Here is a 26,115-nt window from a genome sequence, read left to right as displayed (position 1 = left end):
CGGAATTGAACCAGCGACCTAAGGATTGCTATCATATACCAACTACAGTCCTCCGCTCTACCAGCTGAGCTATCGAAGGTAATTCGTGCGTTCACTCAATGTCAAAGTAGGACATTTTTGAAGAATCAGGTAAGCAGTTAAACATTTTGCAACATGCTGCTGTGGCAATGACATCCAGGTAAACAAAAAGTTCAACTAAGCACCCTTCATTTAAAAGAAGAAGCATCGATCCCGCTACCTCTCACATGCTAAGCGAGCACTCTACCATTTGAGCTAATCCCCCACTATTCCGCTCTCATCTTTTGTAATGGCACCCTGGGCATAAAGGGGTGCCATTACAAAATGGGTAATGTAATTATCACAAGCAGAGAAATACAGTTTTTCCACATTATTCATAACTTTAAAAGTATGCATCACATTCACATAAAACTTACATTTTCAGAATCAGCATACTCCAAATACAAACATACGTCAAAATCATACAAATTGGTCCAGTGGTTCAAAAGATAGATCGTAGTCCTTTGTGACCAAATGAAGCATGGCTTTTCTGCCCAAAACCAGTTCCACAGAGTCTTCTATCCTGGAGATAATTGGGAAGTAATCCAATTATCTCCAAGGACAGATGCAAAACTCCATTAAGCACATGGCAGTAAAAAGACAGTAAAATACACAAGGTTACATTTATTACATAAAATACAGACATGCAACATACAGTCCTCTACTCTACAAGAGAGAAAAACACATGTCCTTCGATCCGGAATTGAACCAGCGACCTAAGGATTGCTATCATATACCAACTACAGTCCTCCGCTCTACCAGCTGAGCTATCGAAGGTAATTCGTGCGTTCACTCAATGTCAAAGTAGGACATTTTTGAAGAATCAGGTAAGCAGTTAAACATTTTGCAACATGCTGCTGTGGCAATGACATCCAGGTAAACAAAAAGTTCAACTAAGCACCCTTCATTTAAAAGAAGAAGCATCGATCCCGCTACCTCTCACATGCTAAGCGAGCACTCTACCATTTGAGCTAATCCCCCACTATTCCGCTCTCATCTTTTGTAATGGCACCCTGGGCATAAAGGGGTGCCATTACAAAATGGGTAATGTAATTATCACAAGCAGAGAAATACAGTTTTTCCACATTATTCATAACTTTAAAAGTATGCATCACATTCACATAAAACTTACATTTTCAGAATCAGCATACTCCAAATACAAACATACGTCAAAATCATACAAATTGGTCCAGTGGTTCAAAAGATAGATCATAGTCCTTTGTGACCAAATGAAGCATGGCTTTTCTGCCCAAAACCAGTTCCACAGAGTCTTCTATCCTGGAGATAATTGGGAAGTAATCCAATTATCTCCAAGGACAGATGCAAAACTCCATTAAGCACATGGCAGTAAAAAGACAGTAAAATACACAAGGTTACATTTATTACATAAAATACAGACATGCAACATACAGTCTAAGCACCCTTCATTTAAAAGAAGAAGCAGCCACTGGAGAATGCGGGCATCGATCCCGCTACCTCTCACATGCTAAGCGAGCGCTCTACCATTTGAGCTAATCCCCCACTTTTCCGCTCTCATCTTTTGTAATGGCACCCTGGGCATAAAGGGGTGCCATTACAAAATGGGTAATGTAATTATCACAAGCAGAGAAATACAGTTTTTCCACATTATTCATAACTTTAAAAGTATGCATCACATTCACATAAAACTTACATTTTCAGAATCAGCAAACTCCAAATACAAACATACGTCAAAATCATACAAATTGGTCCAGTGGTTCAAAAGATAAGGATTGCTATCATATACCAACTACAGTCCTCCGCTCTACCAGCTGAGCTATCGAAGGTAATTCGTGAGTTCACTCAATGTCAAAGTAGGACATTTTTGAAGAATCAGGTAAGCAGTTAAACATTTTGCAACATGCTGCTGTGGCAATGACATCCAGGTAAACAAAAAGTTCAACTAAGCACCCTTCATTTAAAAGAAGAAGCATCGATCCCGCTACCTCTCACATGCTAAGCGAGCGCTCTACCATTTGAGCTAATCCCCCACTTTTCCGCTCTCATCTTTTGTAATGGCACCCTGGGCATAAAGGGGTGCCATTACAAAATGGGTAATGTAATTATCACAAGCAGAGAAATACAGTTTTTCCACATTATTCATAACTTTAAAAGTATGCATCACATTCACATAAAACTTACATTTTCAGAATCAGCATACTCCAAATACAAACATAGGTCCGAATCATACAAATTGGTCCAGTGGTTCAAAAGATAGATCGTAGTCCTTTGTGACCAAATGAAGCATGGCTTTTCTGCCCAAAACCAGTTCCACAGAGTCTTCTATCCTGGAGATAATTGGGAAGTAATCCAATTATCTCCAAGGACAGATGCAAAACTCCATTAAGCACATGGCAGTAAAAAGACAGTAAAATACACAAGGTTACATTTATTACATAAAATACAGACATGCAACATACAGTCCTCTGCTCTACAAGAGAGAAAAACACATGTCCTTCGAGCCGGAATTGAACCAGCGACCTAAGGATTGCTATCATATACCAACTACAGTCCTCCGCTCTACCAGCTGAGCTATCGATGGTAATTCGTGCGTTCACTCAATGTCAAAGTAGGACATTTTTGAAGAATCAGGTAAGCAGTTAAACATTTTGCAACATGCTGCTGTGGCAATGACATCCAGGTAAACAAAAAGTTCAACTAAGCACCCTTCATTTAAAAGAAGAAGCATCGATCCCGCTACCTCTCACATGCTAAGCGAGCACTCTACCATTTGAGCTAATCCCCCACTATTCTGCTCTCATCTTTTGTAATGGCACCCTGGGCATAAAGGGGTGCCATTACAAAATGGGTAATGTAATTATAACAAGCAGAGAAATACAGTTTTTCCACATTATTCATAACTTTAAAAGTATGCATCACATTCACATAAAACTTACATTTTTAGAATCAGCATACTCCAAATACAAACATACGTCAAAATCATACAAATTGGTCCAGTGGTTCAAAAGATAGATCGTAGTCCTTTGTGACCAAATGAAGCATGGCTTTTCTGCCCAAAACCAGTTCCACAGAGTCTTCTATCCTGGAGATAATTGGGAAGTAATCCAATTATCTCCAAGGACAGATGCAAAACTCCATTAAGCACATGGCAGTAAAAAGACAGTAAAATACACAAGGTTACATTTATTACATAAAATACAGACATGCAACATACAGTCTAAGCACCCTTCATTTAAAAGAAGAAGCAGCCACTGGAGAATGCGGGCATCGATCCCGCTACCTCTCACATGCTAAGCGAGCGCTCTACCATTTGAGCTAATCCCCCACTTTTCCGCTCTCATCTTTTGTAATGGCACCCTGGGCATAAAGGGGTGCCATTACAAAATGGGTAATGTAATTATCACAAGCAGAGAAATACAGTTTTTCCACATTATTCATAACTTTAAAAGTATGCATCACATTCACATAAAACTTACATTTTCAGAATCAGCATACTCCAAATACAAACATACGTCAAAATCATACAAATTGGTCCAGTGGTTCAAAAGATAAGGATTGCTATCATATACCAACTACAGTCCTCCACTCTACCAGCTGAGCTATCGAAGGTAATTCGTGAGTTCACTCAATGTCAAAGTAGGACATTTTTGAAGAATCAGGTAAGCAGTTAAACATTTTGCAACATGCTGCTGTGGCAATGACATCCAGGTAAACAAAAAGTTCAACTAAGCACCCTTCATTTAAAAGAAGAAGCATCGATCCCGCTACCTCTCACATGCTAAGCGAGCACTCTACCATTTGAGCTAATCCCCCAGTATTCCGCTCTCATCTTTTGTAATGGCACCCTGGGCATAAAGGGGTGCCATTACAAAATGGGTAATGTAATTATCACAAGCAGAGAAATACAGTTTTTCCACATTATTCATAACTTTAAAAGTATGCATCACATTCACATAAAACTTACATTTTTAGAATCAGCATACTCCAAATACAAACATACGTCAAAATCATACAAATTGGTCCAGTGGTTCAAAAGATAGATCGTAGTCCTTTGTGACCAAATGAAGCATGGCTTTTCTGCCCAAAACCAGTTCCACAGAGTCTTCTATCCTGGAGATAATTGGGAAGTAATCCAATTATCTCCAAGGACAGATGCAAAACTCCATTAAGCACATGGCAGTAAAAAGACAGTAAAATACACAAGGTTACATTTATTACATAAAATACAGACATGCAACATACAGTCCTCTACTCTACAAGAGAGAAAAACACATGTCCTTCGAGCCGGAATTGAACCAGCGACCTAAGGATTGCTATCATATACCAACTACAGTCCTCCGCTCTACCAGCTGAGCTATCGAAGGTAATTCGTGCGTTCACTCAATGTCAAAGTAGGACATTTTTGAAGAATCAGGTAAGCAGTTAAACATTTTGCAACATGCTGCTGTGGCAATGACATCCAGGTAAACAAAAAGTTCAACTAAGCACCCTTCATTTAAAAGAAGAAGCATCGATCCCGCTACCTCTCACATGCTAAGCGAGCACTCTACCATTTGAGCTAATCCCCCACTATTCCGCTCTCATCTTTTGTAATGGCACCCTGGGCATAAAGGGGTGCCATTACAAAATGGGTAATGTAATTATCACAAGCAGAGAAATACAGTTTTTCCACATTATTCATAACTTTAAAAGTATGCATCACATTCACATAAAACTTACATTTTTAGAATCAGCATACTCCAAATACAAACATACGTCAAAATCATACAAATTGGTCCAGTGGTTCAAAAGATAAGGATTGCTATCATATACCAACTACAGTCCTCCGCTCTACCAGCTGAGCTATCGAAGGTAATTCGTGAGTTCACTCAATGTCAAAGTAGGACATTTTTGAAGAATCAGGTAAGCAGTTAAACATTTTGCAACATGCTGCTGTGGCAATGACATCCAGGTAAACAAAAAGTTCAACTAAGCACCCTTCATTTAAAAGAAGAAGCATCGATCCCGCTACCTCTCACATGCTAAGCGAGCACTCTACCATTTGAGCTAATCCCCCAGTATTCCGCTCTCATCTTTTGTAATGGCACCCTGGGCATAAAGGGGTGCCATTACAAAATGGGTAATGTAATTATCACAAGCAGAGAAATACAGTTTTTCCACATTATTCATAACTTTAAAAGTATGCATCACATTCACATAAAACTTACATTTTTAGAATCAGCATACTCCAAATACAAACATACGTCAAAATCATACAAATTGGTCCAGTGGTTCAAAAGATAGATCGTAGTCCTTTGTGACCAAATGAAGCATGGCTTTTCTGCCCAAAACCAGTTCCACAGAGTCTTCTATCCTGGAGATAATTGGGAAGTAATCCAATTATCTCCAAGGACAGATGCAAAACTCCATTAAGCACATGGCAGTAAAAAGACAGTAAAATACACAAGGTTACATTTATTACATAAAATACAGACATGCAACATACAGTCCTCTACTCTACAAGAGAGAAAAACACATGTCCTTCGAGCCGGAATTGAACCAGCGACCTAAGGATTGCTATCATATACCAACTACAGTCCTCCGCTCTACCAGCTGAGCTATCGAAGGTAATTCGTGCGTTCACTCAATGTCAAAGTAGGACATTTTTGAAGAATCAGGTAAGCAGTTAAACATTTTGCAACATGCTGCTGTGGCAATGACATCCAGGTAAACAAAAAGTTCAACTAAGCACCCTTCATTTAAAAGAAGAAGCATCGATCCCGCTACCTCTCACATGCTAAGCGAGCACTCTACCATTTGAGCTAATCCCCCACTATTCCGCTCTCATCTTTTGTAATGGCACCCTGGGCATAAAGGGGTGCCATTACAAAATGGGTAATGTAATTATCACAAGCAGAGAAATACAGTTTTTCCACATTATTCATAACTTTAAAAGTATGCATCACATTCACATAAAACTTACATTTTTAGAATCAGCATACTCCAAATACAAACATACGTCAAAATCATACAAATTGGTCCAGTGGTTCAAAAGATAAGGATTGCTATCATATACCAACTACAGTCCTCCGCTCTACCAGCTGAGCTATCGAAGGTAATTCGTGAGTTCACTCAATGTCAAAGTAGGACATTTTTGAAGAATCAGGTAAGCAGTTAAACATTTTGCAACATGCTGCTGTGGCAATGACATCCAGGTAAACAAAAAGTTCAACTAAGCACCCTTCATTTAAAAGAAGAAGCATCAATCCCGCTACCTCTCACATGCTAAGCGAGCACTCTACCATTTGAGCTAATCCCCCAGTATTCCGCTCTCATCTTTTGTAATGGCACCCTGGGCATAAAGGGGTGCCATTACAAAATGGGTAATGTAATTATCACAAGCAGAGAAATACAGTTTTTCCACATTATTCATAACTTTAAAAGTATGCATCACATTCACATAAAACTTACATTTTCAGAATCAGCATACTCCAAATACAAACATACGTCAAAATCATACAAATTGGTCCAGTGGTTCAAAAGATAGATCGTAGTCCTTTGTGACCAAATGAAGCATGGCTTTTCTGCCCAAAACCAGTTCCACAGAGTCTTCTATCCTGGAGATAATTGGGAAGTAATCCAATTATCTCCAAGGACAGATGCAAAACTCCATTAAGCACATGGCAGTAAAAAGACAGTAAAATACACAAGGTTACATTTATTACATAAAATACAGACATGCAACATACAGTCTAAGCACCCTTCATTTAAAAGAAGAAGCTGCCACTGGAGAATGCAGGCATCGATCCCGCTACCTCTCACATGCTAAGCGAGCGCTCTACCATTTGAGCTAATCCCCCACTTTTCCGCTCTCATCTTTTGTAATGGCACCCTGGGCATAAAGGGGTGCCATTACAAAATGGGTAATGTAATTATCACAAGCAGAGAAATACAGTTTTTCCACATTATTCATAACTTTAAAAGTATGCATCACATTCACATAAAACTTACATTTTTAGAATCAGCATACTCCAAATACAAACATACGTCAAAATCATACAAATTGGTCCAGTGGTTCAAAAGATAAGGATTGCTATCATATACCAACTACAGTCCTCCGCTCTACCAGCTGAGCTATCGAAGGTAATTCGTGAGTTCACTCAATGTCAAAGTAGGACATTTTTGAAGAATCAGGTAAGCAGTTAAACATTTTGCAACATGCTGCTGTGGCAATGACATCCAGGTAAACAAAAAGTTCAACTAAGCACCCTTCATTTAAAAGAAGAAGCATCGATCCCGCTACCTCTCACATGCTAAGCGTGCACTCTACCATTTGAGCTAATCCCCCAGTATTCCGCTCTCATCTTTTGTAATGGCACCCTGGGCATAAAGGGGTGCCATTACAAAATGGGTAATGTAATTATCACAAGCAGAGAAATACAGTTTTTCCACATTATTCATAACTTTAAAAGTATGCATCACATTCACATAAAACTTACATTTTTAGAATCAGCATACTCCAAATACAAACATACGTCAAAATCATACAAATTGGTCCAGTGGTTCAAAAGATAGATCGTAGTCCTTTGTGACCAAATGAAGCATGGCTTTTCTGCCCAAAACCAGTTCCACAGAGTCTTCTATCCTGGAGATAATTGGGAAGTAATCCAATTATCTCCAAGGACAGATGCAAAACTCCATTAAGCACATGGCAGTAAAAAGACAGTAAAATACACAAGGTTACATTTATTACATAAAATACAGACATGCAACATACAGTCCTCTACTCTACAAGAGAGAAAAACACATGTCCTTCGAGCCGGAATTGAACCAGCGACCTAAGGATTGCTATCATATACCAACTACAGTCCTCCGCTCTACCAGCTGAGCTATCGAAGGTAATTCGTGCGTTCACTCAATGTCAAAGTAGGACATTTTTGAAGAATCAGGTAAGCAGTTAAACATTTTGCAACATGCTGCTGTGGCAATGACATCCAGGTAAACAAAAAGTTCAACTAAGCACCCTTCATTTAAAAGAAGAAGCATCGATCCCGCTACCTCTCACATGCTAAGCGAGCACTCTACCATTTGAGCTAATCCCCCACTATTCCGCTCTCATCTTTTGTAATGGCACCCTGGGCATAAAGGGGTGCCATTACAAAATGGGTAATGTAATTATCACAAGCAGAGAAATACAGTTTTTCCACATTATTCATAACTTTAAAAGTATGCATCACATTCACATAAAACTTACATTTTTAGAATCAGCATACTCCAAATACAAACATACGTCAAAATCATACAAATTGGTCCAGTGGTTCAAAAGATAAGGATTGCTATCATATACCAACTACAGTCCTCCGCTCTACCAGCTGAGCTATCGAAGGTAATTCGTGAGTTCACTCAATGTCAAAGTAGGACATTTTTGAAGAATCAGGTAAGCAGTTAAACATTTTGCAACATGCTGCTGTGGCAATGACATCCAGGTAAACAAAAAGTTCAACTAAGCACCCTTCATTTAAAAGAAGAAGCATCGATCCCGCTACCTCTCACATGCTAAGCGAGCACTCTACCATTTGAGCTAATCCCCCAGTATTCCGCTCTCATCTTTTGTAATGGCACCCTGGGCATAAAGGGGTGCCATTACAAAATGGGTAATGTAATTATCACAAGCAGAGAAATACAGTTTTTCCACATTATTCATAACTTTAAAAGTATGCATCACATTCACATAAAACTTACATTTTCAGAATCAGCATACTCCAAATACAAACATACGTCAAAATCATACAAATTGGTCCAGTGGTTCAAAAGATAGATCGTAGTCCTTTGTGACCAAATGAAGCATGGCTTTTCTGCCCAAAACCAGTTCCACAGAGTCTTCTATCCTGGAGATAATTGGGAAGTAATCCAATTATCTCCAAGGACAGATGCAAAACTCCATTAAGCACATGGCAGTAAAAAGACAGTAAAATACACAAGGTTACATTTATTACATAAAATACAGACATGCAACATACAGTCCTCTACTCTACAAGAGAGAAAAACACATGTCCTTCGAGCCGGAATTGAACCAGCGACCTAAGGATTGCTATCATATACCAACTACAGTCCTCCGCTCTACCAGCTGAGCTATCGAAGGTAATTCGTGCGTTCACTCAATGTCAAAGTAGGACATTTTTGAAGAATCAGGTAAGCAGTTAAACATTTTGCAACATGCTGCTGTGGCAATGACATCCAGGTAAACAAAAAGTTCAACTAAGCACCCTTCATTTAAAAGAAGAAGCATCGATCCCGCTACCTCTCACATGCTAAGCGAGCACTCTACCATTTGAGCTAATCCCCCACTATTCCGCTCTCATCTTTTGTAATGGCACCCTGGGCATAAAGGGGTGCCATTACAAAATGGGTAATGTAATTATCACAAGCAGAGAAATACAGTTTTTCCACATTATTCATAACTTTAAAAGTATGCATCACATTCACATAAAACTTACATTTTTAGAATCAGCATACTCCAAATACAAACATACGTCAAAATCATACAAATTGGTCCAGTGGTTCAAAAGATAAGGATTGCTATCATATACCAACTACAGTCCTCCGCTCTACCAGCTGAGCTATCGAAGGTAATTCGTGAGTTCACTCAATGTCAAAGTAGGACATTTTTGAAGAATCAGGTAAGCAGTTAAACATTTTGCAACATGCTGCTGTGGCAATGACATCCAGGTAAACAAAAAGTTCAACTAAGCACCCTTCATTTAAAAGAAGAAGCATCGATCCCGCTACCTCTCACATGCTAAGCGAGCACTCTACCATTTGAGCTAATCCCCCAGTATTCCGCTCTCATCTTTTGTAATGGCACCCTGGGCATAAAGGGGTGCCATTACAAAATGGGTAATGTAATTATCACAAGCAGAGAAATACAGTTTTTCCACATTATTCATAACTTTAAAAGTATGCATCACATTCACATAAAACTTACATTTTCAGAATCAGCATACTCCAAATACAAACATACGTCAAAATCATACAAATTGGTCCAGTGGTTCAAAAGATAGATCGTAGTCCTTTGTGACCAAATGAAGCATGGCTTTTCTGCCCAAAACCAGTTCCACAGAGTCTTCTATCCTGGAGATAATTGGGAAGTAATCCAATTATCTCCAAGGACAGATGCAAAACTCCATTAAGCACATGGCAGTAAAAAGACAGTAAAATACACAAGGTTACATTTATTACATAAAATACAGACATGCAACATACAGTCCTCTACTCTACAAGAGAGAAAAACACATGTCCTTCGAGCCGGAATTGAACCAGCGACCTAAGGATTGCTATCATATACCAACTACAGTCCTCCGCTCTACCAGCTGAGCTATCGAAGGTAATTCGTGCGTTCACTCAATGTCAAAGTAGGACATTTTTGAAGAATCAGGTAAGCAGTTAAACATTTTGCAACATGCTGCTGTGGCAATGACATCCAGGTAAACAAAAAGTTCAACTAAGCACCCTTCATTTAAAAGAAGAAGCATCGATCCCGCTACCTCTCACATGCTAAGCGAGCACTCTACCATTTGAGCTAATCCCCCAGTATTCCGCTCTCATCTTTTGTAATGGCACCCTGGGCATAAAGGGGTGCCATTACAAAATGGGTAATGTAATTATCACAAGCAGAGAAATACAGTTTTTCCACATTATTCATAACTTTAAAAGTATGCATCACATTCACATAAAACTTACATTTTCAGAATCAGCATACTCCAAATACAAACATACGTCAAAATCATACAAATTGGTCCAGTGGTTCAAAAGATAGATCGTAGTCCTTTGTGACCAAATGAAGCATGGCTTTTCTGCCCAAAACCAGTTCCACAGAGTCTTCTATCCTGGAGATAATTGGGAAGTAATCCAATTATCTCCAAGGACAGATGCAAAACTCCATTAAGCACATGGCAGTAAAAAGACAGTAAAATACACAAGGTTACATTTATTACATAAAATACAGACATGCAACATACAGTCCTCTACTCTACAAGAGAGAAAAACACATGTCCTTCGAGCCGGAATTGAACCAGCGACCTAAGGATTGCTATCATATACCAACTACAGTCCTCCGCTCTACCAGCTGAGCTATCGAAGGTAATTCGTGCGTTCACTCAATGTCAAAGTAGGACATTTTTGAAGAATCAGGTAAGCAGTTAAACATTTTGCAACATGCTGCTGTGGCAATGACATCCAGGTAAACAAAAAGTTCAACTAAGCACCCTTCATTTAAAAGAAGAAGCATCGATCCCGCTACCTCTCACATGCTAAGCGAGCACTCTACCATTTGAGCTAATCCCCCACTATTCTGCTCTCATCTTTTGTAATGGCACCCTGGGCATAAAGGGGTGCCATTACAAAATGGGTAATGTAATTATCACAAGCAGAGAAATACAGTTTTTCCACATTATTCATAACTTTAAAAGTATGCATCACATTCACATAAAACTTACATTTTTAGAATCAGCATACTCCAAATACAAACATACGTCAAAATCATACAAATTGGTCCAGTGGTTCAAAAGATAAGGATTGCTATCATATACCAACTACAGTCCTCCGCTCTACCAGCTGAGCTATCGAAGGTAATTCGTGAGTTCACTCAATGTCAAAGTAGGACATTTTTGAAGAATCAGGTAAGCAGTTAAACATTTTGCAACATGCTGCTGTGGCAATGACATCCAGGTAAACAAAAAGTTCAACTAAGCACCCTTCATTTAAAAGAAGAAGCATCGATCCCGCTACCTCTCACATGCTAAGCGAGCACTCTACCATTTGAGCTAATCCCCCAGTATTCCGCTCTCATCTTTTGTAATGGCACCCTGGGCATAAAGGGGTGCCATTACAAAATGGGTAATGTAATTATCACAAGCAGAGAAATACAGTTTTTCCACATTATTCATAACTTTAAAAGTATGCATCACATTCACATAAAACTTACATTTTCAGAATCAGCATACTCCAAATACAAACATACGTCAAAATCATACAAATTGGTCCAGTGGTTCAAAAGATAGATCGTAGTCCTTTGTGACCAAATGAAGCATGGCTTTTCTGCCCAAAACCAGTTCCACAGAGTCTTCTATCCTGGAGATAATTGGGAAGTAATCCAATTATCTCCAAGGACAGATGCAAAACTCCATTAAGCACATGGCAGTAAAAAGACAGTAAAATACACAAGGTTACATTTATTACATAAAATACAGACATGCAACATACAGTCCTCTACTCTACAAGAGAGAAAAACACATGTCCTTCGAGCCGGAATTGAACCAGCGACCTAAGGATTGCTATCATATACCAACTACAGTCCTCCGCTCTACCAGCTGAGCTATCGAAGGTAATTCGTGAGTTCACTCAATGTCAAAGTAGGACATTTTTGAAGAATCAGGTAAGCAGTTAAACATTTTGCAACATGCTGCTGTGGCAATGACATCCAGGTAAACAAAAAGTTCAACTAAGCACCCTTCATTTAAAAGAAGAAGCATCGATCCCGCTACCTCTCACATGCTAAGCGAGCACTCTACCATTTGAGCTAATCCCCCACTATTCCGCTCTCATCTTTTGTAATGGCACCCTGGGCATAAAGGGGTGCCATTACAAAATGGGTAATGTAATTATCACAAGCAGAGAAATACAGTTTTTCCACATTATTCATAACTTTAAAAGTATGCATCACATTCACATAAAACTTACATTTTTAGAATCAGCATACTCCAAATACAAACATACGTCAAAATCATACAAATTGGTCCAGTGGTTCAAAAGATAGATCGTAGTCCTTTGTGACCAAATGAAGCATGGCTTTTCTGCCCAAAACCAGTTCCACAGAGTCTTCTATCCTGGAGATAATTGGGAAGTAATCCAATTATCTCCAAGGACAGATGCAAAACTCCATTAAGCACATGGCAGTAAAAAGACAGTAAAATACACAAGGTTACATTTATTACATAAAATACAGACATGCAACATACAGTCTAAGCACCCTTCATTTAAAAGAAGAAGCAGCCACTGGAGAATGCGGGCATCGATCCCGCTACCTCTCACATGCTAAGCGAGCGCTCTACCATTTGAGCTAATCCCCCACTTTTCCGCTCTCATCTTTTGTAATGGCACCCTGGGCATAAAGGGGTGCCATTACAAAATGGGTAATGTAATTATCACAAGCAGAGAAATACAGTTTTTCCACATTATTCATAACTTTAAAAGTATGCATCACATTCACATAAAACTTACATTTTCAGAATCAGCATACTCCAAATACAAACATACGTCAAAATCATACAAATTGGTCCAGTGGTTCAAAAGATAAGGATTGCTATCATATACCAACTACAGTCCTCCGCTCTACCAGCTGAGCTATCGAAGGTAATTCGTGAGTTCACTCAATGTCAAAGTAGGACATTTTTGAAGAATCAGGTAAGCAGTTAAACATTTTGCAACATGCTGCTGTGGCAATGACATCCAGGTAAACAAAAAGTTCAACTAAGCACCCTTCATTTAAAAGAAGAAGCATCGATCCCGCTACCTCTCACATGCTAAGCGAGCACTCTACCATTTGAGCTAATCCCCCAGTATTCCGCTCTCATCTTTTGTAATGGCACCCTGGGCATAAAGGGGTGCCATTACAAAATGGGTAATGTAATTATCACAAGCAGAGAAATACAGTTTTTCCACATTATTCATAACTTTAAAAGTATGCATCACATTCACATAAAACTTACATTTTCAGAATCAGCATACTCCAAATACAAACATACGTCAAAATCATACAAATTGGTCCAGTGGTTCAAAAGATAGATCGTAGTCCTTTGTGACCAAATGAAGCATGGCTTTTCTGCCCAAAACCAGTTCCACAGAGTCTTCTATCCTGGAGATAATTGGGAAGTAATCCAATTATCTCCAAGGACAGATGCAAAACTCCATTAAGCACATGGCAGTAAAAAGACAGTAAAATACACAAGGTTACATTTATTACATAAAATACAGACATGCAACATACAGTCCTCTACTCTACAAGAGAGAAAAACACATGTCCTTCGAGCCGGAATTGAACCAGCGACCAAAGGATTGCTATCATATACCAACTACAGTCCTCCGCTCTACCAGCTGAGCTATCGAAGGTAATTCGTGAGTTCACTCAATGTCAAAGTAGGACATTTTTGAAGAATCAGGTAAGCAGTTAAACATTTTGCAACATGCTGCTGTGGCAATGACATCCAGGTAAACAAAAAGTTCAACTAAGCACCCTTCATTTAAAAGAAGAAGCATCGATCCCGCTACCTCTCACATGCTAAGCGAGCACTCTACCATTATGAGCTAATCCCCCAGTATTCCGCTCTCATCTTTTGTAATGGCACCCTGGGCATAAAGGGGTGCCATTACAAAATGGGTAATGTAATTATCACAAGCAGAGAAATACAGTTTTTCCACATTATTCATAACTTTAAAAGTATGCATCACATTCACATAAAACTTACATTTTCAGAATCAGCAAACTCCAAATACAAACATACGTCAAAATCATACAAATTGGTCCAGTGGTTCAAAAGATAAGGATTGCTATCATATACCAACTACAGTCCTCCGCTCTACCAGCTGAGCTATCGAAGGTAATTCGTGAGTTCACTCAATGTCAAAGTAGGACATTTTTGAAGAATCAGGTAAGCAGTTAAACATTTTGCAACATGCTGCTGTGGCAATGACATCCAGGTAAACAAAAAGTTCAACTAAGCACCCTTCATTTAAAAGAAGAAGCATCGATCCCGCTACCTCTCACATGCTAAGCGAGCACTCTACCATTTGAGCTAATCCCCCACTATTCCGCTCTCATCTTTTGTAATGGCACCCTGGGCATAAAGGGGTGCCATTACAAAATGGGTAATGTAATTATCACAAGCAGAGAAATACAGTTTTTCCACATTATTCATAACTTTAAAAGTATGCATCACATTCACATAAAACTTACATTTTCAGAATCAGCAAACTCCAAATACAAACATACGTCAAAATCATACAAATTGGTCCAGTGGTTCAAAAGATAAGGATTGCTATCATATACCAACTACAGTCCTCCGCTCTACCAGCTGAGCTATCGAAGGTAATTCGTGAGTTCACTCAATGTCAAAGTAGGACATTTTTGAAGAATCAGGTAAGCAGTTAAACATTTTGCAACATGCTGCTGTGGCAATGACATCCAGGTAAACAAAAAGTTCAACTAAGCACCCTTCATTTAAAAGAAGAAGCATCGATCCCGCTACCTCTCACATGCTAAGCGAGCACTCTACCATTTGAGCTAATCCCCCACTATTCCGCTCTCATCTTTTGTAATGGCACCCTGGGCATAAAGGGGTGCCATTACAAAATGGGTAATGTAATTATCACAAGCAGAGAAATACAGTTTTTCCACATTATTCATAACTTTAAAAGTATGCATCACATTCACATAAAACTTACATTTTCAGAATCAGCAAACTCCAAATACAAACATACGTCAAAATCATACAAATTGGTCCAGTGGTTCAAAAGATAAGGATTGCTATCATATACCAACTACAGTCCTCCGCTCTACCAGCTGAGCTATCGAAGGTAATTCGTGAGTTCACTCAATGTCAAAGTAGGACATTTTTGAAGAATCAGGTAAGCAGTTAAACATTTTGCAACATGCTGCTGTGGCAATGACATCCAGGTAAACAAAAAGTTCAACTAAGCACCCTTCATTTAAAAGAAGAAGCATCGATCCCGCTACCTCTCACATGCTAAGCGAGCACTCTACCATTTGAGCTAATCCCCCACTATTCCGCTCTCATCTTTTGTAATGGCACCCTGGGCATAAAGGGGTGCCATTACAAAATGGGTAATGTAATTATCACAAGCAGAGAAATACAGTTTTTCCACATTATTCATAACTTTAAAAGTATGCATCACATTCACATAAAACTTACATTTTTAGAATCAGCATACTCCAAATACAAACATACGTCAAAATCATACAAATTGGTCCAGTGGTTCAAAAGATAAGGATTGCTATCATATACCAACTACAGTCCTCCGCTCTACCAGCTGAGCTATCGAAGGTAATTCGTGAGTTCACTCAATGTCAAAGTAGGACATTTTTGAAGAATCAGGTAAGCAGTTAAACATTTTGCAACATGCTGCTGTGGCAATGACATCCAGGTAAACAAAAAGTTCAACTAAGCACCCTTCATTTAAAAGAAGAAGCATCGATCCCGCTACCTCTCACATGCTAAGCGAGCACTCTACCATTTGAGCTAATCCCCCACTATTCCGCTCTCATCTTTTGTAATGGCACCCTGGGCATAAAGGGGTGCCATTACAAAATGGGTAATGTAATTATCACAAGCAGAGAAATACAGTTTTTCCACATTATTCATAACTTTAAAAGTATGCATCACATTCACATAAAACTTACATTTTCAGAATCAGCATACTCCAAATACAAACATACGTCAAAATCATACAAATTGGTCCAGTGGTTCAAAAGATAAGGATTGCTATCATATACCAACTACAGTCCTCCGCTCTACCAGCTGAGCTATCGAAGGTAATTCGTGAGTTCACTCAATGTCAAAGTAGGACATTTTTGAAGAATCAGGTAAGCAGTTAAACATTTTGCAACATGCTGCTGTGGCAATGACATCCAGGTAAACAAAAAGTTCAACTAAGCACCCTTAATTTAAAAGAAGAAGCATCGATCCCGCTACCTCTCACATGCTAAGCGAGCACTCTACCATTTGAGCTAATCCCCCACTATTCCGCTCTCATCTTTTGTAATGGCACCCTGGGCATAAAGGGGTGCCATTACAAAATGGGTAATGTAATTATCACAAGCAGAGAAATACAGTTTTTCCACATTATTCATAACTTTAAAAGTATGCATCACATTCACATAAAACTTACATTTTTAGAATCAGCATACTCCAAATACAAACATACGTCAAAATCATACAAATTGGTCCAGTGGTTCAAAAGATAAGGATTGCTATCATATACCAACTACAGTCCTCCGCTCTACCAGCTGAGCTATCGAAGGTAATTCGTGAGTTCACTCAATGTCAAAGTAGGACATTTTTGAAGAATCAGGTAAGCAGTTAAACATTTTGCAACATGCTGCTGTGGCAATGACATCCAGGTAAACAAAAAGTTCAACTAAGCACCCTTCATTTAAAAGAAGAAGCATCGATCCCGCTACCTCTCACATGCTAAGCGAGCACTCTACCATTTGAGCTAATCCCCCACTATTCTGCTCTCATCTTTTGTAATGGCACCCTGGGCATAAAGGGGTGCCATTACAAAATGGGTAATGTAATTATCACAAGCAGAGAAATACAGTTTTTCCACATTATTCATAACTTTAAAAGTATGCATCACATTCACATAAAACTTACATTTTTAGAATCAGCATACTCCAAATACAAACATACGTCAAAATCATACAAATTGGTCCAGTGGTTCAAAAGATAGATCGTAGTCCTTTGTGACCAAATGAAGCATGGCTTTTCTGCCCAAAACCAGTTCCACAGAGTCTTCTATCCTGGAGATAATTGGGAAGTAATCCAATTATCTCCAAGGACAGATGCAAAACTCCATTAAGCACATGGCAGTAAAAAGACAGTAAAATACACAAGGTTACATTTATTACATAAAATACAGACATGCAACATACAGTCCTCTACTCTACAAGAGAGAAAAACACATGTCCTTCGAGCCGTAATTGAACCAGCGACCTAAGGATTGCTATCATATACCAACTACAGTCCTCCGCTCTACCAGCTGAGCTATCGAAGGTAATTCGTGCGTTCACTCAATGTCAAAGTAGGACATTTTTGAAGAATCAGGTAAGCAGTTAAACATTTTGCAACATGCTGCTGTGGCAATGACATCCAGGTAAACAAAAAGTTCAACTAAGCACCCTTCATTTAAAAGAAGAAGCATCGATCCCGCTACCTCTCACATGCTAAGCGAGCACTCTACCATTTGAGCTAATCCCCCACTATTCCGCTCTCATCTTTTGTAATGGCACCCTGGGCATAAAGGGGTGCCATTACAAAATGGGTAATGTAATTATCACAAGCAGAGAAATACAGTTTTTCCACATTATTCATAACTTTAAAAGTATGCATCACATTCACATAAAACTTACATTTTTAGAATCAGCATACTCCAAATACAAACATACGTCAAAATCATACAAATTGGTCCAGTGGTTCAAAAGATAAGGATTGCTATCATATACCAACTACAGTCCTCCGCTCTACCAGCTGAGCTATCGAAGGTAATTCGTGAGTTCACTCAATGTCAAAGTAGGACATTTTTGAAGAATCAGGTAAGCAGTTAAACATTTTGCAACATGCTGCTGTGGCAATGACATCCAGGTAAACAAAAAGTTCAACTAAGCACCCTTCATTTAAAAGAAGAAGCATCGATCCCGCTACCTCTCACATGCTAAGCGAGCACTCTACCATTTGAGCTAATCCCCCAGTATTCCGCTCTCATCTTTTGTAATGGCACCCTGGGCATAAAGGGGTGCCATTACAAAATGGGTAATGTAATTATCACAAGCAGAGAAATACAGTTTTTCCACATTATTCATAACTTTAAAAGTATGCATCACATTCACATAAAACTTACATTTTCAGAATCAGCAAACTCCAAATACAAACATACGTCAAAATCATACAAATTGGTCCAGTGGTTCAAAAGATAGATCGTAGTCCTTTGTGACCAAATGAAGCATGGCTTTTCTGCCCAAAACCAGTTCCACAGAGTCTTCTATCCTGGAGATAATTGGGAAGTAATCCAATTATCTCCAAGGACAGATGCAAAACTCCATTAAGCACATGGCAGTAAAAAGACAGTAAAATACACAAGGTTACATTTATTACATAAAATACAGACATGCAACATACAGTCTAAGCACCCTTCATTTAAAAGAAGAAGCAGCCACTGGAGAATGCGGGCATCGATCCCGCTACCTCTCACATGCTAAGCGAGCGCTCTACCATTTGAGCTAATCCCCCACTTTTCCGCTCTCATCTTTTGTAATGGCACCCTGGGCATAAAGGGGTGCCATTAAAAAATGGGTAATGTAATTATCACAAGCAGAGAACTACAGTTTTTCCACATTATTCATAACTTTAAAAGTATGCATCACATTCACATAAAACTTACATTTTTAGAATCAGCATACTCCAAATACAAACATACGTCAAAATCATACAAATTGGTCCAGTGGTTCAAAAGATAAGGATTGCTATCATATACCAACTACAGTCCTCCGCTCTACCAGCTGAGCTATCGAAGGTAATTCGTGAGTTCACTCAATGTCAAAGTAGGACATTTTTGAAGAATCAGGTAAGCAGTTAAACATTTTGCAACATGCTGCTGTGGCAATGACATCCAGGTAAACAAAAAGTTCAACTAAGCACCCTTCATTTAAAAGAAGAAGCATCGATCCCGCTACCTCTCACATGCTAAGCGAGCACTCTACCATTTGAGCTAATCCCCCACTATTCCGCTCTCATCTTTTGTAATGGCACCCTGGGCATAAAGGGGTGCCATTACAAAATGGGTAATGTAATTATCACAAGCAGAGAAATACAGTTTTTCCACATTATTCATAACTTTAAAAGTATGCATCACATTCACATAAAACTTACATTTTCAGAATCAGCAAACTCCAAATACAAACATACGTCAAAATCATACAAATTGGTCCAGTGGTTCAAAAGATAAGGATTGCTATCATATACCAACTACAGTCCTCCGCTCTACCAGCTGAGCTATCGAAGGTAATTCGTGAGTTCACTCAATGTCAAAGTAGGACATTTTTGAAGAATCAGGTAAGCAGTTAAACATTTTGCAACATGCTGCTGTGGCAATGACATCCAGGTAAACAAAAAGTTCAACTAAGCACCCTTCATTTAAAAGAAGAAGCATCGATCCCGCTACCTCTCACATGCTAAGCGAGCACTCTACCATTTGAGCTAATCCCCCACTATTCCGCTCTCATCTTTTGTAATGGCACCCTGGGCATAAAGGGGTGCCATTACAAAATGGGTAATGTAATTATCACAAGCAGAGAAATAAAGTTTTTCCACATTATTCATAACTTTAAAAGTATGCATCACATTCACATAAAACTTACATTTTTAGAATCAGCATACTCCAAATACAAACATACGTCAAAATCATACAAATTGGTCCAGTGGTTCAAAAGATAAGGATTGCTATCATATACCAACTACAGTCCTCCGCTCTACCAGCTGAGCTATCGAAGGTAATTCGTGAGTTCACTCAATGTCAAAGTAGGACATTTTTGAAGAATCAGGTAAGCAGTTAAACATTTTGCAACATGCTGCTGTGGCAATGACATCCAGGTAAACAAAAAGTTCAACTAAGCACCCTTCATTTAAAAGAAGAAGCATCGATCCCGCTACCTCTCACATGCTAAGCGAGCACTCTACCATTTGAGCTAATCCCCCACTATTCCGCTCTCATCTTTTGTAATGGCACCCTGGGCATAAAGGGGTGCCATTACAAAATGGGTAATGTAATTATCACAAGCAGAGAAATACAGTTTTTCCACATTATTCATAACTTTAAAAGTATGCATCACATTCACATAAAACTTACATTTTCAGAATCAGCATACTCCAAATACAAACATACGTCAAAATCATACAAATTGGTCCAGTGGTTCAAAAGATAAGGATTGCTATCATATACCAACTACAGTCCTCCGCTCTACCAGCTGAGCTATCGAAGGTAATTCGTGAGTTCACTCAATGTCAAAGTAGGACATTTTTGAAGAATCAAGTAAGCAGTTAAACATTTTGCAACATGCTGCTGTGGCAATGACATCCAGGTAAACAAAAAGTTCAACTAAGCACCCTTAATTTAAAATAAGAAGCATCGATCCCGCTACCTCTCACATGCTAAGCGAGCACTCTACCATTTGAGCTAATCCCCCACTATTCCGCTCTCATCTTTTGTAATGGCACCCTGGGCATAAAGGGGTGCCATTACAAAATGGGTAATGTAATTATCACAAGCAGAGAAATACAGTTTTTCCACATTATTCATAACTTTAAAAGTATGCATCACATTCACATAAAACTTACATTTTTAGAATCAGCATACTCCAAATACAAACATACGTCAAAATCATACAAATTGGTCCAGTGGTTCAAAAGATAAGGATTGCTATCATATACCAACTACAGTCCTCCGCTCTACCAGCTGAGCTATCGAAGGTAATTCGTGAGTTCACTCAATGTCAAAGTAGGACATTTTTGAAGAATCAGGTAAGCAGTTAAACATTTTGCAACATGCTGCTGTGGCAATGACATCCAGGTAAACAAAAAGTTCAACTAAGCACCCTTCATTTAAAAGAAGAAGCATCGATCCCGCTACCTCTCACATGCTAAGCGAGCACTCTACCATTTGAGCTAATCCCCCACTATTCTGCTCTCATCTTTTGTAATGGCACCCTGGGCATAAAGGGGTGCCATTACAAAATGGGTAATGTAATTATCACAAGCAGAGAAATACAGTTTTTCCACATTATTCATAACTTTAAAAGTATGCATCACATTCACATAAAACTTACATTTTTAGAATCAGCATACTCCAAATACAAACATACGTCAAAATCATACAAATTGGTCCAGTGGTTCAAAAGATAGATCGTAGTCCTTTGTGACCAAATGAAGCATGGCTTTTCTGCCCAAAACCAGTTCCACAGAGTCTTCTATCCTGGAGATAATTGGGAAGTAATCCAATTATCTCCAAGGACAGATGCAAAACTCCATTAAGCACATGGCAGTAAAAAGACAGTAAAATACACAAGGTTACATTTATTACATAAAATACAGACATGCAACATACAGTCCTCTACTCTACAAGAGAGAAAAACACATGTCCTTCGAGCCGTAATTGAACCAGCGACCTAAGGATTGCTATCATATACCAACTACAGTCCTCCGCTCTACCAGCTGAGCTATCGAAGGTAATTCGTGCGTTCACTCAATGTCAAAGTAGGACATTTTTGAAGAATCAGGTAAGCAGTTAAACATTTTGCAACATGCTGCTGTGGCAATGACATCCAGGTAAACAAAAAGTTCAACTAAGCACCCTTCATTTAAAAGAAGAAGCATCGATCCCGCTACCTCTCACATGCTAAGCGAGCACTCTACCATTTGAGCTAATCCCCCACTATTCTGCTCTCATCTTTTGTAATGGCACCCTGGGCATAAAGGGGTGCCATTACAAAATGGGTAATGTAATTATCACAAGCAGAGAAATACAGTTTTTCCACATTATTCATAACTTTAAAAGTATGCATCACATTCACATAAAACTTACATTTTTAGAATCAGCATACTCCAAATACAAACATACGTCAAAATCATACAAATTGGTCCAGTGGTTCAAAAGATAGATCGTAGTCCTTTGTGACCAAATGAAGCATGGCTTTTCTGCCCAAAACCAGTTCCACAGAGTCTTCTATCCTGGAGATAATTGGGAAGTAATCCAATTATCTCCAAGGACAGATGCAAAACTCCATTAAGCACATGGCAGTAAAAAGACAGTAAAATACACAAGGTTACATTTATTACATAAAATACAGACATGCAACATACAGTCTAAGCACCCTTCATTTAAAAGAAGAAGCAGCCACTGGAGAATGCGGGCATCGATCCCGCTACCTCTCACATGCTAAGCGAGCGCTCTACCATTTGAGCTAATCCCCCACTTTTCCGCTCTCATCTTTTGTAATGGCACCCTGGGCATAAAGGGGTGCCATTAAAAAATGGGTAATGTAATTATCACAAGCAGAGAAATACAGTTTTTCCACATTATTCATAACTTTAAAAGTATGCATCACATTCACATAAAACTTACATTTTCAGAATCAGCAAACTCCAAATACAAACATACGTCAAAATCATACAAATTGGTCCAGTGGTTCAAAAGATAAGGATTGCTATCATATACCAACTACAGTCCTCCGCTCTACCAGCTGAGCTATCGAAGGTAATTCGTGAGTTCACTCAATGTCAAAGTAGGACATTTTTGAAGAATCAGGTAAGCAGTTAAACATTTTGCAACATGCTGCTGTGGCAATGACATCCAGGTAAACAAAAAGTTCAACTAAGCACCCTTCATTTAAAAGAAGAAGCATCGATCCCGCTACCTCTCACATGCTAAGCGAGCACTCTACCATTTGAGCTAATCCCCCACTATTCCGCTCTCATCTTTTGTAATGGCACCCTGGGCATAAAGGGGTGCCATTACAAAATGGGTAATGTAATTATCACAAGCAGAGAAATACAGTTTTTCCACATTATTCATAACTTTAAAAGTATGCATCACATTCACATAAAACTTACATTTTTAGAATCAGCATACTCCAAATACAAACATACGTCAAAATCATACAAATTGGTCCAGTGGTTCAAAAGATAAGGATTGCTATCATATACCAACTACAGTCCTCCGCTCTACCAGCTGAGCTATCGAAGGTAATTCGTGAGTTCACTCAATGTCAAAGTAGGACATTTTTGAAGAATCAGGTAAGCAGTTAAACATTTTGCAACATGCTGCTGTGGCAATGACATCCAGGTAAACAAAAAGTTCAACTAAGCACCCTTCATTTAAAAGAAGAAGCATCGATCCCGCTACCTCTCACATGCTAAGCGAGCGCTCTACTATTTGAGCTAATCCCCCACTTTTCCGCTCTCATCTTTTGTAATGGCACCCTGGGCATAAAGGGGTGCCATTACAAAATGGGTAATGTAATTATCACAAGCAGAGAAATACAGTTTTTCCACATTATTCATAACTTTAAAAGTATGCATCACATTCACATAAAACTTACATTTTTAGAATCAGCATACTCCAAATACAAACATACGTCAAAATCATACAAATTGGTCCAGTGGTTCAAAAGATAAGGATTGCTATCATATACCAACTACAGTCCTCCGCTCTACCAGCTGAGCTATCGAAGGTAATTCGTGAGTTCACTCAATGTCAAAGTAGGACATTTTTGAAGAATCAGGTAAGCAGTTAAACATTTTGCAACATGCTGCTGTGGCAATGACATCCAGGTAAACAAAAAGTTCAACTAAGCACCCTTCATTTAAAAGAAGAAGCATCGATCCCGCTACCTCTCACATGCTAAGCGAGCACTCTACCATTTGAGCTAATCCCCCACTATTCCGCTCTCATCTTTTGTAATGGCACCCTGGGCATAAAGGGGTGCCATTACAAAATGGGTAATGTAATTATCACAAGCAGAGAAATACAGTTTTTCCACATTATTCATAACTTTAAAAGTATGCATCACATTCACATAAAACTTACATTTTCAGAATCAGCATACTCCAAATACAAACATACGTCAAAATCATACAAATTGGTCCAGTGGTTCAAAAGATAAGGATTGCTATCATATACCAACTACAGTCCTCCGCTCTACCAGCTGAGCTATCGAAGGTAATTCGTGAGTTCACTCAATGTCAAAGTAGGACATTTTTGAAGAATCAGGTAAGCAGTTAAACATTTTGCAACATGCTGCTGTGGCAATGACATCCAGGTAAACAAAAAGTTCAACTAAGCACCCTTCATTTAAAAGAAGAAGCATCGATCCCGCTACCTCTCACATGCTAAGCGAGCACTCTACCATTTGAGCTAATCCCCCAGTATTCCGCTCTCATCTTTTGTAATGGCACCCTGGGCATAAAGGGGTGCCATTACAAAATGGGTAATGTAATTATCACAAGCAGAGAAATACAGTTTTTCCACATTATTCATAACTTTAAAAGTATGCATCACATTCACATAAAACTTACATTTTCAGAATCAGCAAACTCCAAATACAAACATACGTCAAAATCATACAAATTGGTCCAGTGGTTCAAAAGATAAGGATTGCTATCATATACCAACTACAGTCCTCCGCTCTACCAGCTGAGCTATCGAAGGTAATTCGTGAGTTCACTCAATGTCAAAGTAGGACATTTTTGAAGAATCAGGTAAGCAGTTAAACATTTTGCAACATGCTGCTGTGGCAATGACATCCAGGTAAACAAAAAGTTCAACTAAGCACCCTTCATTTAAAAGAAGAAGCATCGATCCCGCTACCTCTCACATGCTAAGCGAGCACTCTACCATTTGAGCTAATCCCCCACTATTCCGCTCTCATCTTTTGTAATGGCACCCTGGGCATAAAGGGGTGCCATTACAAAATGGGTAATGTAATTATCACAAGCAGAGAAATACAGTTTTTCCACATTATTCATAACTTTAAAAGTATGCATCACATTCACATAAAACTTACATTTTCAGAATCAGCAAACTCCAAATACAAACATACGTCAAAATCATACAAATTGGTCCAGTGGTTCAAAAGATAAGGATTGCTATCATATACCAACTACAGTCCTCCGCTCTACCAGCTGAGCTATCGAAGGTAATTCGTGAGTTCACTCAATGTCAAAGTAGGACATTTTTGAAGAATCAGGTAAGCAGTTAAACATTTTGCAACATGCTGCTGTGGCAATGACATCCAGGTAAACAAAAAGTTCAACTAAGCACCCTTCATTTAAAAGAAGAAGCATCGATCCCGCTACCTCTCACATGCTAAGCGAGCACTCTACCATTTGAGCTAATCCCCCACTATTCCGCTCTCATCTTTTGTAATGGCACCCTGGGCATAAAGGGGTGCCATTACAAAATGGGTAATGTAATTATCACAAGCAGAGAAATAAAGTTTTTCCACATTATTCATAACTTTAAAAGTATGCATCACATTCACATAAAACTTACATTTTTAGAATCAGCATACTCCAAATACAAACATACGTCAAAATCATACAAATTGGTCCAGTGGTTCAAAAGATAAGGATTGCTATCATATACCAACTACAGTCCTCCGCTCTACCAGCTGAGCTATCGAAGGTAATTCGTGAGTTCACTCAATGTCAAAGTAGGACATTTTTGAAGAATCAGGTAAGCAGTTAAACATTTTGC

The 26,115-nt window shown here is 38.8% G+C and overlaps 7 non-coding genes across 7 annotated transcripts; all 7 read right to left on the bottom strand.

Moving 5' to 3' along the window:
• Positions 1-4,311: 4,311 nt before the first annotated feature.
• TRNAY-GUA (transfer RNA tyrosine (anticodon GUA)) lies at positions 4,312-4,400 on the bottom strand. Its single transcript is given in 2 exon segments — positions 4,312-4,347; positions 4,364-4,400. It is a non-coding gene; the product is annotated as a tRNA-Tyr (tRNA).
• Positions 4,401-5,554: 1,154 nt separating this feature from the next.
• TRNAY-GUA (transfer RNA tyrosine (anticodon GUA)) lies at positions 5,555-5,643 on the bottom strand. Its single transcript is given in 2 exon segments — positions 5,555-5,590; positions 5,607-5,643. It is a non-coding gene; the product is annotated as a tRNA-Tyr (tRNA).
• A 2,182-nt stretch (positions 5,644-7,825) lies between these two features.
• Positions 7,826-7,914, bottom strand: TRNAY-GUA (transfer RNA tyrosine (anticodon GUA)). Its single transcript is given in 2 exon segments — positions 7,826-7,861; positions 7,878-7,914. It is a non-coding gene; the product is annotated as a tRNA-Tyr (tRNA).
• A 1,154-nt stretch (positions 7,915-9,068) lies between these two features.
• Positions 9,069-9,157, bottom strand: TRNAY-GUA (transfer RNA tyrosine (anticodon GUA)). The gene is given in 2 exon segments: positions 9,069-9,104; positions 9,121-9,157. It is a non-coding gene; the product is annotated as a tRNA-Tyr (tRNA).
• Positions 9,158-10,311: 1,154 nt separating this feature from the next.
• On the bottom strand, positions 10,312-10,400 carry TRNAY-GUA (transfer RNA tyrosine (anticodon GUA)). Its single transcript is given in 2 exon segments — positions 10,312-10,347; positions 10,364-10,400. It is a non-coding gene; the product is annotated as a tRNA-Tyr (tRNA).
• Positions 10,401-11,066: 666 nt separating this feature from the next.
• Positions 11,067-11,155, bottom strand: TRNAY-GUA (transfer RNA tyrosine (anticodon GUA)). Its single transcript is given in 2 exon segments — positions 11,067-11,102; positions 11,119-11,155. It is a non-coding gene; the product is annotated as a tRNA-Tyr (tRNA).
• Positions 11,156-12,309: 1,154 nt separating this feature from the next.
• Positions 12,310-12,398, bottom strand: TRNAY-GUA (transfer RNA tyrosine (anticodon GUA)). The gene is given in 2 exon segments: positions 12,310-12,345; positions 12,362-12,398. It is a non-coding gene; the product is annotated as a tRNA-Tyr (tRNA).
• Positions 12,399-26,115: the final 13,717 nt, after the last annotated feature.

Source organism: Pelobates fuscus, chromosome 4, assembly GCF_036172605.1.
Source record: "Pelobates fuscus isolate aPelFus1 chromosome 4, aPelFus1.pri, whole genome shotgun sequence".
Lineage (NCBI taxonomy): Eukaryota > Metazoa > Chordata > Amphibia > Anura > Pelobatidae > Pelobates > Pelobates fuscus.
Note: the sequence above shows the minus strand (reverse complement) of the source record. Positions and strands in the feature narration are given on the sequence as shown.